A 20,564-nucleotide genomic window follows, 5' to 3' on the forward strand; every position below is an offset into this window, starting at 1 on the left:
AAATGCAAGAAATCCAGTACGGATCCCTGTGGAACACCACTAGTCACATACCTCCAGCTGGAATAAGTCCCATCAACCACTACCCTCTGTCCTCTATGGACAAGCTAATTCTGAATCCAAACGGCCAACTCACCATGGATCCCATGCATCTTAATACTCCAGATGAGCCTCCCGTGAGGGACCTTGTCAAACACCTTTCTAAAATCCATAAAGACAACATCCACAGCTCTACCTTCATCGATTGCTCTCGCCACCTCCTCAAAAAACTCAATCAAGTTAGTAAGACGCGAATTGCACCACGCAAAGAGATGTTGACTTTTCCTAATTAGGCCATGGTTTTCTAAATGCTCATAAATCCTAGCCCTGAGAATCCTCTCCAGTAACTTCCCTAACATGACATGAGACTCTCAGTCTATAGTTTCTGGGATTATCCCTGTTTCCCTTCTTGAACAATGGGACAATGTTAGCTACTCACCAGTCCTCTGGGATCTTGCCTATGGCTAGAGAGTACATGAAGATCTTGGTCAAGGGCCCAGCAATCTCATCGCTTGCCTCTCTCAATAACTTGGGGTATATCCCATCAGGCCCTGGGGATTTATCCACCTTAACGTTCTTTAAGAGACTCAACACTTGCTCCTTCTTTATCTCAAAGTGCCCTGGTATATTAGCATGCTCTGCAGATCTCCCTGTCTTCCATGTCCTTCTCCTTGGTAAATACTGACGCAAAGTACTCATTTAGGACCTCACCCACATCTTCCACTTCCAAGCACCTGATTCCTCCTTTATCCTTGAGTGGTCCTACCCTCTCCCTAGTTATCCTCTTGCTCTTGATGTATGTACAGAATGCCTTGGGATTATCTTTAATCCTACTTGCCAAAGACTTTTCATGGCCCCTCCTGGCATTCCTAATTCCCTTCTTCAGTTCTTTTCTGGCTTCTTGATAGTCATGAAGGGCTCTGTTTGATCCTAGCTTCCTAAGCTTTACACATATTTCCTTTTCCTGCTTGACTAAATTCACCAGCTCTCTTGACATCCAAGGTTCCCTTGCCCTGCCATTCCTGTCCATCCTTCTCACTGGAACGTACCTGTCCTGTAGTCTGCGCAGTTGGTCTTTGAGCACACTCCATATGTCAGACGTGGACTTGCCCAAAAACTGTTCCCAATGAACTCTCCCTCCTTCCTTCCTAATGCTCCCGTAATTTGCCCTGCTCCAATTTAATACTCTCCCGGAAGGTCCATACTTATCCTTATCGATAGCTATCTTAAAACTTAAGGAGTTGTGGTCACTGGTCCCTAACTGTTCTCCCACTGAAAGGTCAGTCACCTGGCAAGGCTCATTACCCAACACCAGGTCCCATACAGCCCCTCCTCTCACTGGACTGTCCATCAAGAGAAGCAAGTGTTATAAACCCAGCAAAAAAGAAGCTGCTGGAGGAACTCAATGCGTCAGGCAGCATCTGTGAAGGCAGAGGAAAGGCAGAGGACATATTGATTTAAGAAACCCTCCTGGATACAACTAACAAATTCTGCCCCATTTAAACCTCTTACACTAAGGAGGTCCCAGTTTATATTAGGGAAGTTGAAGTCCCCCACAACAACAACACCATTGGTTTTACACTGTCCTATGATCTACGTTAACCATTGTTTGCCTGGGGTCAGTTTCCTGGATTCTGTATCCTTAGTCTAAGGGCTGATGGAAAGGATGATTCTCCAAATCTATTCATAGTCCCTGATGTGGGATCTTTCCCAGGCCTTTGTCATACTCCATTCAGTCTTTCATCACCACCATCATTACCAGCCCTGTTTACAACCACCTCCACCCAGAGATCGGAATTCACTCCCGAAATCCCTCTGCCTCTCCACCATTCAGGTGGACAGAAACTACACCCTCACATACCTGGTGTGCATTGCAAGTGATGGAGAGGGTGTGGGAGTCATGAAGGAGGTCACTGATAGAACACAGAACATAGAACAGTACAACACAGAACAGGACCTTTGGCCCACAATGTTGTGCTGACATAGCTAATCCCTCCTACCTACAGAAACCCCCTATTTTCCTCTCATTCATGCGCCCATCCAAGCCCCTCTTAAAAGCCCCCAATGAATTTGCCTCCACCACCCTATCAGGCAACACATTCCAGGCATCCACCACTCTCTGAGTAAATAACGTACTCCTCACGTCTGTTCTGATCCTAGCCCCTCTCACCTTAAATGCATGCCCTCTGGTATTGGATCACTCAGTAGTGGGAAAAAAGATATTGTTTGTCCACCCTATCTATGCCCCTCATAATTTTATACACTTCCAACAGATCACCCCTCAGCCTCTGCCATTCCAGAGAAAAGAGCCCAAGTTTGTCCAGCCTCTCCTGATAGCACATGCCCTCTAATCCAGGCAGCACCCTAGTAAACCTCCTCTGCACCCTCTCCAAAGCCTTCCTATAGTGAGGTGACCAGGGTGAACTGCGTGAACCCTGCCTCTGACCTGCTTTGGTGGTACATGTGTTTATTGAGCTCCATTTGAGTCAATGGCAAAACCCAGGGTGTTGATGGTTGGTTGAAAGGATTTTCATTCAGGGAGGCCTCCAAACTGCCCTTTGAATTTCTTCCTGACAAGACATAGAAATTGAAAATCTGCTGGCAAACTAGAGGAAGAGCACCTCATATTCCCATACAATCCATCAGCATGAACGTTGAATTCTCCGCTTTCAGGTAACCCGCAGCCCTCTGCCCTTCTGATCCCCCCAGGTCCTCCCTCACACCCTCTTCTTTAGAAAGTCCCCCTCCCCACTCCCCAGTTACCCACAGTTTCTTTCCCCTGCCCCAGCTGGTTCCATCCACCCATCACCAACCCACTCAACCCAATGGGTCCCCTATCCCCTCCCATCTGCCCACCATCCCTCCCTGATCTAGTTCCACTCACCTCCCTCCTTCCTTATCCGATTTCACCACCTGCAGCCCTTTGTTGTCTCCACCTATCACCTCCCAGCCTCTGTCGCGATCTCCACCCTTCCCTCCCCCACCTGACTCCATCTGCCAATCATCCCCTCCTCACCTGGATCCACTTATCGCTTGCCAGCTCCTGCTCCGCCCCCCCCCCCCCACACTCCACACCACCACTTTATGCTGACTATCTGCCCTTTACATGCTCTTCCAAACGTCAACCATCCCTCTGACTTCACAGATGCTGCCTGACCTATTGAGTTCCTCCAGCAGCTTGTTTTTTGCTGGGTTTATAACACTTGCTTCTCTTGATGGGACTTTGAATCTTTAGTTTAGGTCATTAAGAGTCGTACATCACAGAAACACACCCTTCAGCCCATCGAGTACATACTGATCATCAACCACCCATTTACACTGATCCCATCTTATTTTCCCAACCTTGCTATCAACGCCCAGATTCTATCACTCACCCACATACTAGGGGCAATTTATAGCAACCAATTAACCTACCAACCTGCGCATCTTTGGGATGTGGGAGGAAATCGGAGCGCCCAGGGGGAACCCACGTGCTCACAGGGAGAACATGCAAACTCCACACAGATGACACCAGAGGGTGGGATCGAACCTGGTTCCCTGGGGCTGTGAGATGGCAGCTCTACCCACGGCACCACTGTGCCGCCCCCTTGAAAGTGATGAACCAGTGGTCAGGAAGAAGGTGGACAAAGTCAGCAAGAGGGTGAGCCTGTACTCCGATGCCTGACAGGTCTTAAAGCAGACAGTTTTGTGTTTTGAGAAAGCTTGTGCAATACAAAGCGGGCAGCAAAAGGGATGTTTTTAACACAGGCTGACCCTGCCACTACCCTGTCACCATTTCCCCTCATCAAACAGCAGTGTAATCGGCTTTAATTACACAGAAACAAGGTTCAAGGTTCAAGCTGATGGAAAACCACTTTCTTAACATGTCTTATTACCAACAGCTTGGTTATCAACAACACATGCTGTTAATGCCTTTAACAACAGTCATTTGTATTTATATAACAAAAAACACTTTGAATCTGTGGAGTGAGTTTAAGAAGAACTTTTTATGTAACATCCTCAAAAATTTTATTTTTGGAACTTATCCATCTTAAGTTGTAAATTTTAAAAGATGTTGGTATTCAGAGGACCTGGATACGAATCAATGATTGTTCATATACAGCTACAGCAAACAATTAAGAAGGCAAATGGTAAGATGGCCTTCAGGAGGATTTGAGTGCAAGAATAGAATCCCAATTGCATAGGATGTGACTGCACCTGGGATATTGTGGAAAGATCTGTTCTCCTTAGAAGGATATACCTGAAATAAAGAGAGAGCAGCAAAGGTTCACCAGATTGAGCTGTGGGATGAGCTGTTGTCCTATCAGAAGAGATTAAGCAGACTGAGCATCTACCTATAAAAGGGAAGGTGACAAGGTCCTGCATGGTAAACTGGTCTGGAAGGTTAGATCTGGAAAGATCGGGAAGGTTAAGCTGAAAAGAGTGCAAAGAAGATTTACAAGAATGTTGCCAGGACTCGAGGGCCTGAGATACAAGGAGAGATTGGGCAGGCTGGGACTTTATTCTGTGGAGCATAGGAGACAGAGGGATGACCTTATTTGAGGTGTATAAAATCAAGGGGTGCATAAATAGGGTGAATGCGCACAGTCTTTTTCCCAGGGAAATGGAATCAAAAACTAGAGGTCCAAGGTTTAAGGTGAGAGGGGAGAGATTTAAAAGGGACCTGAGTTGCAACTTCTTCATGCAGAGGGTGATGTGTATATGGAATGGGCTGCCAGAGAAAGTGATTGAGGCAGGTACAATAACGATTTTTAGAAGACATTTGGATAAGTACGTGGATAGGAAAGATTTAGAGGGACATGGGCCAAACACAGGCAAATGGGACGAGCTTAGGTGGGCACCTTGATCGGCATGGGTGAGTTGGGCCGGAGGGCCTGTGTCCATGCTGTATGACTCTTATGACTTTATGTCATGGAATCCAGAGTGAGCTAGCCAATTGGATACAAAATTGACTTGGTGGAAGAAGGCAGAGGATGGTAGTGGAGGATTGTTTTAAGTACAGAATAAAGCTCCCTCAACACTGTCCCATCACACACTCCTGGGGCAGGGACAGCGCAGGTTAAATATAACGTTCCTCTGGTAACACACTGTTGGAAACCAGCAATGAATAAGTAGATGGTCTGGAAATATGTCCAACATAATGGGGTGATGTATTTGCCTGATTGACACAATTCAGTGATATACTTAATGATGAAACAGCATGTGATTTGAAAATGCCTTTTTAAGGCACTGACTAAAACCTATCTTTTGACTAGCGTGCTTTGAACTCTGAAGCAATTAATCTCTGAGTCACCCACATAGCACGTGTCTCTATGGCAGGATATCTTACCAGCAATTTCTTTGCCAAAGTCAGCCCCAACAGTCGATGAGCTCGGCCTCTTTAATGACCAAGTGTCAACAGCATTGCACCAACCAGTTCTGCCCACCGTATCCACATGGGTTTGGTATAATATTGCCCATGGAATTAACAGGGGCTGGAGAGACATCAATGCGGCAACTCAGTGCAAGGGAAACACGACATCTAAAAGGATGAGGGAAAAGCTCAGGCATCTGTTGCTCTGCTAAACTTTGCCATTCTCTCTTAGTAATAATATGGTGCATGGAAAGAGGTTAATTGGTAATTGGTTTATTATTGTCACATGGACCAATATACGGTGAAAAGTTTTTGTTTGCATGCCATCCAGACAGATCATTCCATACATAAGTACATCGAGGTAGTACAAAAGGAAAAAAAGCAGAATGCAGAATATGGTGTTACAGTTACAGAGAAAGTGCAGTGCAGGTAGACAAATAAGGTGCAAGGGCCATTTTTTACATTCATCTGACAGGGCAGAGAGGATCTGGGTTTAAAATACCATGTGTAGGAGACTTCTCCCAAGGCAACTTAAAGGGAAAAATTTACAGCGGCCATTTAACCTACCAACTTGCACATCTTTAGGATCTGAAAGGAAACCGGAGCACCCGGGGGAAACAGTCACAGGGAGAACATGAAAGCTCCACACAGACAGCACTGGAGGTCAGGATTGAATTCAGGGCCCCGCAGCTGTGAGGCAGCAGCTCTTGTACAGCTAAAACACTGTGCTACCCACAACATTTATGAAGGTTTATGGGGGCTTAAAGGTGGAGAGTGAGGAGATGAGGTGGAAGGTATTGAGAAGGTTGTCTATACCTGCCCAGGTGAGATCTACTTCTCTCTCTGAAGGATTGCAAATTATGAACCTAGTCAATTTCCTTCATTCAATCAACAAAATCATATCAGCCCATTGAACTTCTGTTAACATTCATGGTACCTTGCTCAGCACTAAATGATCCCTGCATTTAATCCTGTGAGTACAAAGTATCAAGGCATAAGGCAAGTTATTAGTTAGGAAAGCAGTGGCTGAACTGAAAAATGCAAAGGTGCTATATAGATGTGGGGTTGCCCTGAGGAATTCCTTTACAGGATCAATTCCACGACTGGTTCTGGCCGCTACACTATTGGAAGGGCCTGACTGCACTGGAGAGGGTGCAGAGGAGGTTCACCAGGATGTTGGCTGTTTAGTTATAAGGAGAGACTGAACAGGCCGTGTCTGTTTTCCTTGGTGTGAAGGAGGCTGAGGGGAGGTCTGATAGAGGTGTACAAAAGAGAGAGGGTAATTAGTAGAAAAACATTCCTCATAGCAGAGGAGTCTAAAACTGGAGGACACAGGTTTACGGTAAGGGATAAAGACGTTTAGAGGGTTTCACCATCCGGGAAATGCCCTCTTCTCGTTACTACCATCAGGGAAGAGGTACAGGAGCCTGAAGACCCACACTCAATGATTCAGGAACAGTTTCTTCCCCAGCGCCCCACCGCCATCAGGTTTCTGAACGGTCCATGAACGCGACCTCGTTATTCCTTTCTTTTGCACTGTTTATTTATTTTTGTAATTTATAGTCATTTTATGCACACTACTGCTGCAAAACAATAAATTTCACGTCATATAAGTCAGTGATAATAAACATGATTCTGAGTCTGATCTGAGGAGGAGTTTTTTTCACCCAGAGGGAGTTTGCAATCTGGAATGCACTGCATGAGAGGGTGGTGGAGACAGAGATTCATTATTAAGTAGTATCTGGACAAGCGTTTAAGTTGCCGCAGTTTAGAAGGCCACCAACCAAATGCTGGTAAATGGGATTAGCATTGTTGGGCACTTCATGGCCAGCATGGACATAGAAGGCTGAAGGGCCTGTGCTGTATGACGCTATGATTCTCTTTTTGACTGTAAGATTCAACAGAGGCAGATCATTTGTTCTGTGGTAATTGACAACTGGACCTGACTTTATGTCCAGGAGGTTGCAGTGTTAAATTACTCCACTCATTAAAAACTTGCTATAAAAATCATTCATCGTTAAAAATCAACTGTCAGTCATAAAATATCACCCATTAATAAACGTTAGGGATGAGCTAGGCACTGATCCAAAGGACCCAGCTCATCCAAACGTTGATGATGATCAGTTGAGGGGAAATTAACAGAGAATTAGCTCACATTCCATTATACTGTACACTCTGCTGCTGAGGTTTGAAATTGTTCCATAGCCTTTTGGCTAGGCAGTGCACCCAACATCCAACAGAGAGTCAAAGAGATATGCACTGCTCACCCACTTTATGTAAATAATGGAATTGGAATTGGAATTGGTTTATTATTGTCACTTGTACCAAGGTACAGTGAAAAACTTATCTTGCATACCATTCATACAGATCAGTTCATTGCACAGTGCATTAAGGCAGTACAAGGTAAAACAATACAAAATGCAGAATAAAGTGTAACAGCTACAGAGAAAGTGCAGTGCAGATAGACAATAAGGTGCAAGGTCATAACGAGGTAATTGTGAGGTCAGGAGTCCATCTTATCATACTAGGGAACCATTCAATAGTCTTATAACAGCAGGGCAAAAGCTGTCCTTGAGCCTGGTGGTACCTGCTTTCAGGTTTTGTATCTTCTGCCCAATGGGAGAGGGGAGAAGAGAAAATGTTCAGGGTGTGTGTGATCTTTGATTATGTTGGCTGCTTTACCGAGGCAGTGAGAAGTATAGACAGAGTCCATGGAGGGGAGGCTGGTTTCCGTGATGTGTTGAGCTGTGTCCACAACTCTCTGCAGTTTCTTGCAGTCCTGGGCAAAGCAGTTGCCATACCAAGCTGTGATGTATCCAGATAGGATGCTTTCTATGGTGCATCAGTAAAAATTGGTGAGAGTCAAAGCGGACATAGCAAATTTCCTTAGCCTCCTGAGGAAGTAGAGGCGCTGGTGCACTTTCTTGGCCATCCAGAACGTGGCGACTCATTACAAGCTGCTTTCTGCAGATCCACTCTTTACTTCATAATGTGCACCCATCATCAAATGAAATGTGTGTTTTCTCTTCTCATCAATGCACCCAACTCGCTGAAATCCATGGATCCTCAGTACATATCTGTAACAGTGAAGGTTAGGGTCACCCAGGCAGAGTTACTACTGGAGTTAAAAGCCCCCAGCTAACTAGTGGATAAAGGAGATGGTCTCTCCATTGTTGCCAACTTGGGCTATTCCAACTGGAATATCCATTTTGCTTCCACACATTGTGGCCAGTGTTGTCTGCAGAGTAAGCTAAATTCAATATGTCTTATTACAATTACAGTATAGGGAGAGTTTGGACAGGTGAGGACTATTTTCCTTGGAGTACAGGAGACTGAGAGGTGATCTTATAGAGGTGTATAAAATCATGAGGGGCATAGATAGGGAGAATGGTCACAGTCTTTTTCCCAGGGTTGGGGAATCAAGAACTAGAGGACATTGGTTTCAGGTGAGAGGAGGAAGATTTAGTAGGAACCTGAGGGGCAACTTTTTACTCAGAGTGTGGTAGGTATAAGGAATGAGCTGCCAGAGGAAGTGGTTGAGGCAGGTACATTAACTACATGTAAAAGACATTTGGACAGGTACATGATAGGAAAGGTTTCGAGGGATATGGGCCAAACGCGGGCAAATGGGACTAGCTTGGAAGGGCACCTTGGTCGGCATGGACCAGTTGGGCCAAGGGCTGTTTCCATGACTCTATGACAAAGGTGGGAGGGGGAACAATGGAGGCAGCTTAATATTCACAGGATAGAGACCAACCATACTGGTCCGTACCAGTGTTTTTGCTCAACACCTGCTTCTCTCCACCTTCTTCATAGAACAAGGTCATCTCTGTGATTCCTCTTCCCTTAAACCTACCTCTGCTTATTTTTTCTCCATGTGAGCTCCACATTCTCACCATAATTCCTTCTGAATCCCTTGTGGAATTTATTAGTGACCTGCTCATGTTTATACCACTTAGCTTTACACTCTCGATATCGTCTCGCCATCAACCCTTCCTTAATCTTAAAGACTCTAACCAGGTCACTCCTCAGTTCTCGGCCCAAAACATCAACAATTTCTTTCCCTCCCACAGATGCTGCTCAACCCACTGAGTTCTTCCAGTAGTCTTGTTGCTTCAGGTTCCAGCATCTGCTATCTCTTGTGTCACCTCTCCCAGGTTCAATCTTCGTTGACAGCTGTGGTATCATCCTCATAAACTTCCTGATTCAAGGAAGGATGTTAAATTGTTGGAAGCAATTCAGGGAATGCTTACTGGACTAATACCCAGAAAGGGCAATTGTCTTATGAGGAAAGGTTGGACAGACGAGGCTTGTATCTGTTCGAGTTTAGGAGAGTGAGAGGGAACTTGGTGGAAAGGTAAGATCCTGAAGGTAGATGCAGAGAGATGTTTTCTCTGATGGTTTTTTTTGCTCCTTCCTCTACCTTATTCTTCTGTGCTTCAGGGCTTGGAGATGGTATCCCACTTCTTGCTCATCATTCCCATCTCCATTTCCCCACTGACATACACTTCTTCTCCAACCTGAAACCACTGCCCACATCCCACTCATTTCTCTCCAACACTGTGTGCTGAAAGACTGGATGACCTTGCCCCTCTCCTTCCCATCTTTCCTCAAAGATTTTTGTTTCCAGAAATTCAATGGTGTGCGTTTCTTAAATCGCATCAAAACAAGGAAAAGTGGAGCTGGAAATCCCTCTGCTGTTAGATTCTCCAGGCTAGTGATGTGTGGTGAGCTGGCGCCTGTTTCTTCCTCTGGTCCTCACCTCTGCTTCCCTATTGTGCTCCACATGAGTGAGTTTTAAGTATGGACTGTGTTGTTTTCCTGATTGCTGCTCAGAGGGCACTTGTTAGCAGCGAACTGTGTAAGCGATTGCAGGGTAATTAACAGCAGGGCACCAGCTCTCCAAAGAAACTGGACACAAGCAGAACACGGCAGTAAAACATTGGGAAACTCCTCACTGAAGCCATGTTCACTCGACGCTGCAATAAGGGCGCTCTGGAAAAAAAAATCAAGGAATTCCAGATGCTGGAAGTATGCAATAAAAACAGAAAATGCTGAAAACACTCAGCAGATCAGGTAGCACCTGTGGGAAAAGCAACAGTTATCTTGTCTGAGGTGAATTATTTTTTTCTGTCTGTATCAGAACTGGTTATTTCTGCTGTAAATATTCCATCTGTGATATTGGCTCAGTTCTCTCTCCATTCGCACAGCCAGTCTTGCTGGGCATGACCCACAACCCTGTGTTTCACTGTTTTTACATTCCTTTGCTTGTGTCCTCTCTTTCTAATGACCCCAGTTTCACAGCTTTTATGTACCTTTGTTCACATTTCCTCATTAACCTATCACCCGATGCCTTCATCAGCTGCTTATCCCCGCAGCAACCCTGACCTCACCCTATTTGTCTTCACCACCCCTCCCTCCACCCTCTCAGCAATTTAAAACCAACTTGCTTTTTGTCTGTCATTCTAATGAATGATTCTCTCTCCACAGATGCTGCCTGACCTGCTGAATATTTTCAGTATGTTCTGTTTTTATTGGCCCAAAAAAGGAAGTGGATCCCAATTCACAGAGGGATGACAGAGGGCAGGATTATGACATGCTGCACACCACTTTGGGTCTTGCAAAATGCTTTCTATATTGACCGAATTATCTTCTGACCTACCTCCCGTTGTCAGAAGGGTTTCATTTCTCTACACCTTGTTGCAGCTGTACAAAACATTGGTTAGACCACACTGAGTACTGTGTACAGTTCTGGTCACCACACTACAGGAAGGATGTGGTAGCAATAGAGAGAGTGAAGAAGAGGTTCACCAGGATGTTGCCTGGAATGGAGGGCTGTAGATATAAGGAGAGATTGGATAGGCTGGGTTTATTCTCACTGGAACGTAGGAAGCTGAGGGGTGGCCTTATAGAGGTTTCTAAAATTATGGGAGGCATAGATAGACAGAGTCTTTCTCCCAGGGCAGGGGAGTCTACGGGGCACAGTTTAAGGTGAGAGGGGAGAGAGTTAAAGGAGCTCTTCAGGGTAGTTTGTCACAGAGAGAATGGTGAATATCTGGAACAAACTGCCAGAGAATGTGGTGGAGACTGACACAATTACAATGTTTAAAAGGCATTTGGACAGGTACTTTGATGGGAAAAGTGTAGAGGGATATGGGTTTAGTGTAGGTAGGCAACATGGTCAGCATGGATGAGATGGGCTGAAAGGGCCCATTTCTGTGCTGCACAGTTTGACAATACATCAGATGAAAATTGATCATAATGTTCCGAAGAGTTAACAAGACTCGCTTTATTTTGAGGCTCAGTTGCACAGAGTGTAGGGCGTCTGTCAGAGCCCACAGTGACCTCTGCCAAGGGGCGAGGGGTCTCACCTCAGTAGATTCATGCACAGCAGTCCATCAATCAGTTTTAAAAACCAAACAAAAACATGGATATTTGGAATCTGAAACACTCAGCGGGTCAGGCAACATCCAGGGAGAGAGAAAACCAAAGATGACGTTTCAGGTCAGAGACCCTTCACCAGGACTGCCTGGCCTGCTGAGAGTTTCTGGCATCTCCTTTCTTTATTCCTGCATTCAGTTTGATGGTTTTGTTCCTTATTCATGAGGGTCCACATATGGACAAAGTCATCTGAGCAGAACTTGGAAGGCAAGAGCCAATAAGGCCAATGGGACAGAAAACTTGCTGATAAAGCATTCAAATTATGTTTCCCTAAGGAAAATTATCAGGTTCCAAGCAGACACAAAGGACCTCTTCTAATGCACAGCATTCTCCAATTGCAAATGTTTTAATGAGATGCTAATACTTATTTAAATATCCAGAATATATTATGCAATGATGCTTGTTTTTAGTCTTCAGGAGGCAAGTTCTTTATCCAGTTAACAAGACTTGTTTTGTTTACCATCTTTGATCATTACGCAGAGTATTGCAGATACACTGGGGAGATCCAACATTTTCATCAACTGTGTCCGAGGACAGAAAGCCAATGTAATCTGGACCGACACATCACTGCCAAAGGTGCCATGTGTTAGGCAAGGTTTCAAACATAGTCTTGTCTGGTTTGGGCATTCAAGGAAGGAGTGAAAAGGGGTGGGGGTGGTGCGAGAGATGGGGGGTGGAGAAGAAAAGGAGGAAAAGAGGGGAGGGAGAGGGAAGGAGGAGGTGATAGAAAGCAGAAAAGAGGGGAGGGGGAGACAGGTGGGAAGAGAGAGGATGGGCGAGGGAAGTGGAAGTGGAGGGGACAGGGTGTGGGCAGAGAAGGAGAGGAAAAGAAGGGGAGAAGGGGAAGGGAGGGAGGGTGCAGATGGGGGAGGGGGAAGGGGAGGGGAAGGGAGGTGGAGAGCAAGGGAAGTAGGAGAGGGAATAATAACAGTGGGAGGGAGGTGAAGAGAGGGGGTAGAGGGAGAGGGAGAGGGAGGAGAGGAGATGAGGGGAGCAAGGGGAAGATAGATGGGTGGGGAGGGGAGGGAGAGGAGTGGGGCGGAGAAGCAGGAAGGAAGAACAGCGAAGACACACATCCTAGCGAGTGGAAAATGGGAGTCTTGATGCAGACGTAAAAGCCCAATTTGCTGCTTGCTGTAATTCCGCATGAGGACTGCCCATTATATTTGTGTGATGATCTGAAATTTACATTGATAGTTGCCAATGCCATCAGCAGTTCTATCAAGGCTCACAAGAACACAAGAAAATAGGAGCAGGAGTAGGCAACTCGGCCCCTCAAACCTGCCCCACCATTTAATATGATCATGGCTGATTAATCCCGGCCTCAACTCTTCTTCTGTGCCAGTTCCCCATGACCCTCTGCACTTTGATCTATCAAATATTTACCCACCTCCACTTTAAATACATCTAATGATCCAGCTTCCACCACACACCAGGGCAGAAAGTTCTAGAGATTCGCTGCCCTCTGCCAGAAGAAATTCCTACACATCTCAGTTTTAGATGATCAGCCCCTGACTACTGGCTCTGTCCCCTTGTCTGTGACTCTCCCACAAGTGAAAACATCCCAACGTCTACCCATTAAGCCCCCTTAGGATCTTATATGTGTGAATGAGGTCACCCCTCATTCTTCTAATGAGAGGTAACTCTCCTTGATCTAATGAAAAGAACTACATCTTATCTCATCTCTGTAGTAATTAACGCTTTCTTATCGCATCAAACATCTTCCTATCCATCGTGCTAACCTGTTTCTGGGCCTCTGTCCCACCTGACTACACACACCTCCACTTTGCCTCATCTGTAAGCTTTGATTTTGCTCCACTTATACGCAAGGCCCAATTATTTATTCCTTCTGAAGTGTGTAGCTTTTCTGCATTAAATTTAATGCAGCATGATTCCATTATCAAATAATAATGTTTCCAGCCCAATCTCTCATTTGACCCTCTGCCATCTGAGGAACGTTCCTAGTTTGGTAGCATCTACACATTTGGCCTTTTTGCACTGTGTTCCTGAACCCAAACAGGGAACATACTAGAGATGTATTGTTCCCAGGGAGACATCCAGCTCCTACCCTCTCACTACTAAGACCCACAAACATTTCCCCCCCACCCTTTTGCAAGGATGCATCCTCAACCCCCTATCTTACTCCCTGTACATTCAATACTATGTGGCCAGATCGTGCTCTGACTCCATCTACAAGTTTGCAAATGACACCATGTAGTCAATGACCAGTTCTTCTGTTTTGCTGACATTGAGGGAAAAGTTGTTGTTATGGCACCATGTCACTAAGCTGTCTACCTCCTTCCTGTACTATGGCTCGTCATTGACTTTGGGATGGGGAGCAGAGCACACGCCTCTGTCTTTATCAATGGTGCTGAGGTAGAGAAGTTTGAACATCACCAATAGCTTGTCCTGGCCCAACCACAGATACCACAGCCAAAAAAGCATACCAACGCCTCTACTTCCTCAGAAGGCTAAGGAAATTCAGCATGTCCCAGTTGATCCTCATCAATTTTACAGATGGATCATAGAAAGCATCCTATCTGGATGCACCACAGCTTGATATGGCAACTGCTCTGCCCAAGGCCACAAGAATTACCAATTGACCTTACTCACAAGAACCTGGTCCCTTATTGGTTTCATATCCACTTCTAAATTGGCCATGAATCTTCACAGCTTTGACTATGATTTATCCCCTTCCCTGTGTTAAAAGTCCCTCCGAATATTAGAGTGTAGCAGCTGCCGTAGTCCATAGATTATTACTCCCTGTTGCGACTGCTGAACTGAGCCACACGGAGACTGTAGCTGAGAGATCTAAAAGGTCTTTATTCAACACAGCAGATCTTCTTGAGGATATATTTCTCCTTTCCCCACACTCAACTGTACAGGGATGTTTTATACTTTCTCAATGCAAAGACAATAGACCATTAACTAGAGTTTCAATGTCTATAATTACCAACAAAACTCTAATATTTTGAGAGTAGACAGGTAACTTTTGCAGGATTACATATTTACAATGGGAGCTAATCCCCACTGGCAGAACCCCTTTGAATATTCAGATACTGGTGGCTGGTTTGAGAGCTTCTGAGCGCAAACTCCAGACACCCAAACTATACCTTTCATTACAGTGTTGAGGGATGACTCCCTGAATATACAAACAGCCAGATTATTAAGTGACAAAACAGACATTTCCTGAACTGTGCATTAAGTGTCAGGGATATGCCTTTAACAGTGGGTTGAAACAGAAGATGGCCGCTTAAGTGGAGACACAAGAGACTGCAGATGCTGAAATCTGGAGAAACAATCTGCTGGAGGAAATCAACAGGTTGAGCAGCATCTGTTGGGGGGCAGTGGAACTGTCAACATTTTGGGTTGAAATGTTGCATGGCCACTTCATGATTCACCTGATCACATCATGAAGGTTTCAATGAGCACCAATTGATCCATTGTCTTTCCCTGCATTGTTACAATGGTACAGAATCAGTATGTTCCACACCCAATGATTGGTTTCAATGGCCTTAAAGTATCAGTGGAAGTTGAGTCATGAACAAGTTTTATTTCATGAACACTGGTTCTCATTTTAATTAATACCTGCTATCCATACGTACCACCAGGCTCAAGGACAGCTTCTATCCCACTGTTATAAGACTCTTAACGGACCTCACATACGCCAAAGATGAAGTGTTGATCTCTCAATCCACCTTGCACTTTGTCTATCTGCACTCTGCTTTCTCTAGTAACACTATATTCTGCGTTCTGTTTTCTTTTGTACTACCTCAAAGTACTTATGTATTGAATGATCGTCTGGACGGCACACAAAACAAACTTCTTCACTGCAGTACATGTGACAATAATAAAACAATTACCAATGTAATTTTATAGCTCCAGAATAATCTGCCTCAAAACTTACTTCCCTGGATCCATCCTATCTCTCTAACCTCCTTATTCTTGCACTGACAAGACAAACATACAAAGATACGAATTAGGAGCAGGAGTAGGCCACTCAGCCCTCCGATCCTGCTCCCCCATGTGATAAGATCACAGCTTATCTGATTATAACCTCAACATCACATTCCCGTCTATCCCGGTAACCTTTCACCTCCTTGCTTATCCAGAATCTATCCACCTCGTCCTTAAAAATAATCAAAGGCTCTGCTTCCACCACCCTTTGAGGAAGAAAGCTCCAAAGACTCTCAGCCTTCTGAGAGAAAATATTTTACATCATCTTCATCTTAAATGGGCGACTCCTTACTTTTGTACAGTAACTGGTCCCCATCCATTTCTGGTTCTCCCACAAGAGGAAACATCCTCTCCACATCCACCCTGTCAAGGTTCCTTCAGACCTTATGTCAAGTCTCTTCCCTCTCTTCTAAACTGCAGCAGATACAAGCTCAGCCTGTCCTGCATTTCCCCCATAAGACAACCAGACGACCTTGCTTTAGTGTGGCAAACCTTCTCTGAACTGCTTCCAATGTATATCCTTCCTTAAATAATGAAGTTTACCAGGACAAAACCAGAGAGGTGATCATCCATCCTGATAATCAGTCCCAAAACTTCAAAGAGAATGGGAATAAGACATGCAAGTCAATAATTGCTTGTAATAAAAACAGAAAATTCTGGAAACAGCAGATCAGCCAGAGTCTGGGCTCAAAGTTTCAGGTCAATGACCCTTCATCAGAACAGACTTTACAATGGGAGCTAATCCCCACTGGCAGAACCCCTTTGAATATTCAGATACTGGTGGCTGGTTTGAGAGCTTCTGAGCGCAAACTCCAGACACCCAAACTATACCTCTTTCATTACAGTGTTGAGGGATGACTCCCTGAATATACAAACAGACAGACTATTAAGTGACAAAACAGACATTTCCTGAACTGTGCATTATGTGTCAGGGATATGCCTTTAACAGTGGGTTGAAACAGAAGATGGCCGCTTAAATGGAGACACAAGAGACTGCAGATGCTGAAATCTGCAGAAACAATCTGCTGGAGGAAATCAGCAGGTTGAGCAGCATCTGTGGGGGGGGCAGGGGGTGGGGGGGGAAACAGACTTGGTTTCCTGACATGAAACCTTTACTCTGCTTCTTTTCTTTAAAATTAAATTTTATTTACAGCGTAGTAACAGGCCCTTTCGGCCCAACGAGTCCGCGCCGCCCATTTTAAACCCCAAATTAACCTACCTGTATGTCTTTAGAATGTGGGAGGAAACCGGAGCACCCGAAGGAAACCCACGCAGACACAGGAGAACTTACAAACTCCTTACAGACAGCGACGGGAATCGAACCCCAATTGCTGGCGCTGTAATAGTGTCGCGCTAACTGCTACACTACCATACTGCCTGACCTGTTCAATGCTTCCAACATTATCTGTTTTTATTTTAGATTTCCAGCAATTTGAGTTCTTTTGATTTTCTAGAATGGTTTGTGATTGCCCTGCTGCCCTTTCTGAACAGACGTACCAAATTAACCTCTTGCTACTTTACCACCTTCTATGCATTCGATCAAAACAACTATCAGCACCTCTCATCTCCCCGTTCTCACCTCACTCTCTCTCAGCTCCTGGATAATCAAATCATCCTCTCTGGTGAGCCTAAAAATTTCATGGCACAGTTCAAGGAAGTGAAAGGGAGCCCCACCCAATCAAGGGATATCCCCACCATCGCTGATTCTAGTGGGCGGTCTGGTTATTGTCTCGTCGATATTTGTAGGAGCAGGTTACACCTGACCAAGACCACACTTCGAAAATTTTGAAGTACTTTGGGATACACAGAGACCAGAAAAGAAGTTTTACAAATGGAAACTCATTCTTAATTAGATTGAAAATAAATACCACCCAGCAGAAAGATTTGTTTAAGCTCAGTTAGAAGGACCTTGTCAATTTATTCTTCATTTATCTTAGGGAAGCTCTATTTGTCCCTTATTGAAATGACATTGAGCAACAATCCTATTTTATTTGCTAGAATTGCTTCATTGAAAGAAGATATGTCTTCAGGTCATAGATCATGTTGAATCATTCTGTGGCATTGCAACATTTAATCGCTGGGTGAAATATAGAGGCTGTTTGGAGGCAGAGATGGACTAGAAGAGGTTAGTGAGTCTCCAGGGGTGAGACCTAACTTGACAGCATCAATAACGTTTGCTATCAGTCCAAGCAATAAAGACGAAGAATCAGTAATGTCTAGACAAGAGAACAGCGGTGGCTCAGCTGGTAAAGCCACTGCCTTGCAGCTCTGGAGATCCGGGTTCACTCCCGACCTTGGGCGCTGTCTGTGTGGAGTTTGTAGGTTCTCCCATGTGACCACATGGGATTCCTCCGGGTACTCCGGTTTCCTCCCACATCCCAAAGATGTGTGGGTTGATAGGTTAAATGGCTGCTGTAAATTGCCCCTATTATATGGGTGTGGTAGAATCTGAGACGAGTTGAAGAGAATGTGGGGAGAATAAAAATGGGATTGGTCTTCAATGGCCAGCGTGAACTTGGTGAGCTGAAAGGCCTGTTTCCATGATGAGTGACTCTATCACTCAGAGCCTGGGCTTCCAGTACTAAAGCACTATCATGTGGCCGTACACATAGTGATCAAATGACAACTGAACAGGCACGGCAGGATTGAAAAGTATTTCAGTTATAGTTTTTGTTGCACATTACAACTGCTTCAAAACATAGCACACTTGTCTGGGTAATCATGATTGCACACAGCAATTTCCCACCGCAGCGTGACAATGACCAGACCGGCTGTATTGGTGATACAAGCTGAGGGTTAAATGTTGACCAGGTCACCTGGCTCCACTGCCCATTCTCGAAATAACCTCAGGGATCTCTCACATCTGCCTGAAAACAGCTGCATACCTCACCTGGAAGAGGCCAACGAATGGGCTAAATCGGCAATGTTAGCCACGTGACCATGGTAAGGAACTTGCATTCACACTTGGTGGGGTGCCTGCCATTCCCTCAATGCACCACCCCCTCAGTACTGAGAGAGTCTGGAGAGAGACTAATGCATGAGGCTCTGCCCTTGTTAGGGATATTGAGGAGAGTTTCAGGAGCTGCTGCAGCCTACCGTCTGTTGGTCTGACCGCACAGAGAGGACGTGCAAACTCCACACAGACAGAACACAGAACAGTGCAGCACAGGAACAGGCCCTTCAGCCCACCACGTTGTGCTAAACTAATTAAACGCCCAACTAAACTCGTCCCATCTGCCTACACAATACCCATATCCCTCCACTCTCTGCATATTCTTGTAAGATAAGATAAGATATCTTTATTAGTCACATGTACATTGAAACACACAGTGAAATACATCTTTTTGCATAGAGTGTTCTGGGGGCAGCCCGCAAGTGTAGCCACGCTTCCGGCACCAACATAGCATGCCCACAACTTCCTAACCCATACGTCTTTGGAATGTGAGAGGAAACCAGAGCACCCAGAGGAAACCCATGCAGACACGGGGAGAATGTACAAACTCCTTACAGACAGTGGCCAGAATTGAACCTGGGCCTATCTAAGAGCTTCTTAAATGCCTCTATTTATCTACCTCCACCACCACTTCTGGCAGCGCATTCCGGGCACCCACCACTCTCTGTGTAAAAAACTTGCCCCGCACATCTCCTTTAAACTTACCCCCTCTCACCTTAAAGGCATGTCCTTTGTATTAGACATATCAACCCTGGACATTACCAGCTGTCTATCTATGCCTCTCATAATCTTATATCCTTCTATCAGGTCTCCCCTCAGCCTCCACTGCTCCAGAGAAAACAACCCAAGTTTGTCCAACTGCTCCTTATAGCTCATGCCCTCTGATCCAGGCAGCATCCTGGTAGCTGGAGGTGAGGATTGAACCCAGATCACTGGAGCCCTGAAGCAGTAGTTTCACCTGCTGTACCATTCATTTTCTACAGCTCTGACAGGATGGTTTCAGGTTTGGCGCAGGGGAGTGGAGTCAGCTATCACCCAACTCTCATAGGAAGAAGTTACGTGGTAGTTTTCCAGAGCTGTTTTTATCCCCTGTAGTCTTGGGTTGTCTGAAGCAAGATTTGTCAATGATTGTGATATATCGACGCTGGATTTAATCCACACATTTTCTGCCTAATATGTTTTCACAAGATACTATAAAAATAAATCTGAAACACCAATTAAGATCATTAGGCAATGTGAGGGAGCCAGGTTGTCTCTTAGCACAATTTATGTTCACTTACCAGGATACCATTAAAGTCACAGCTGAGAGTGTTGTGGTTTGGGGTGTGATAGCATAGTGGTTAAGTTACTGGACCACCAACCAGAGCTGGGACCACTCATCCAGAGACATGAGTTCAAAGCCCACCCTGGCAGCTGGAGGATTTCAATTCAAGTAATAAAATAAAACTGGGGTTTATAAGAAGTCTCATCACATTAGCAATAATGTGAAACTGCTGGATTGTTGTCAAAACCCATCTGGTTGGTTAAAGTCCTTTTATAAAGTTCTGGTTTACCAGGATGCTGCCTGGATTAGAGGGCATGTGCTATAAGGACAGGCTGGACAATCTAGGGGAGCAGAGGCTGAGGGGAGACCTGATAGAAGTTTATAAGATCATGAGAGGCATAGATAGAGAAGACAATCAGATTCTTTTTCCCAGGGTTGAAGTGTCCAATACTAGAGGGCAGGCTTCAAGATGAGAGGGGGAAAGTTTAAAGGAGATGTGCTGGGCAAGTTTTTTTACTCACAGAGAGTGGTGGGTGCCTGGAATGGGCTGCCAGCGGAAA

Source organism: Pristis pectinata, chromosome 3, assembly GCF_009764475.1.
Source record: "Pristis pectinata isolate sPriPec2 chromosome 3, sPriPec2.1.pri, whole genome shotgun sequence".
Lineage (NCBI taxonomy): Eukaryota > Metazoa > Chordata > Chondrichthyes > Rhinopristiformes > Pristidae > Pristis > Pristis pectinata.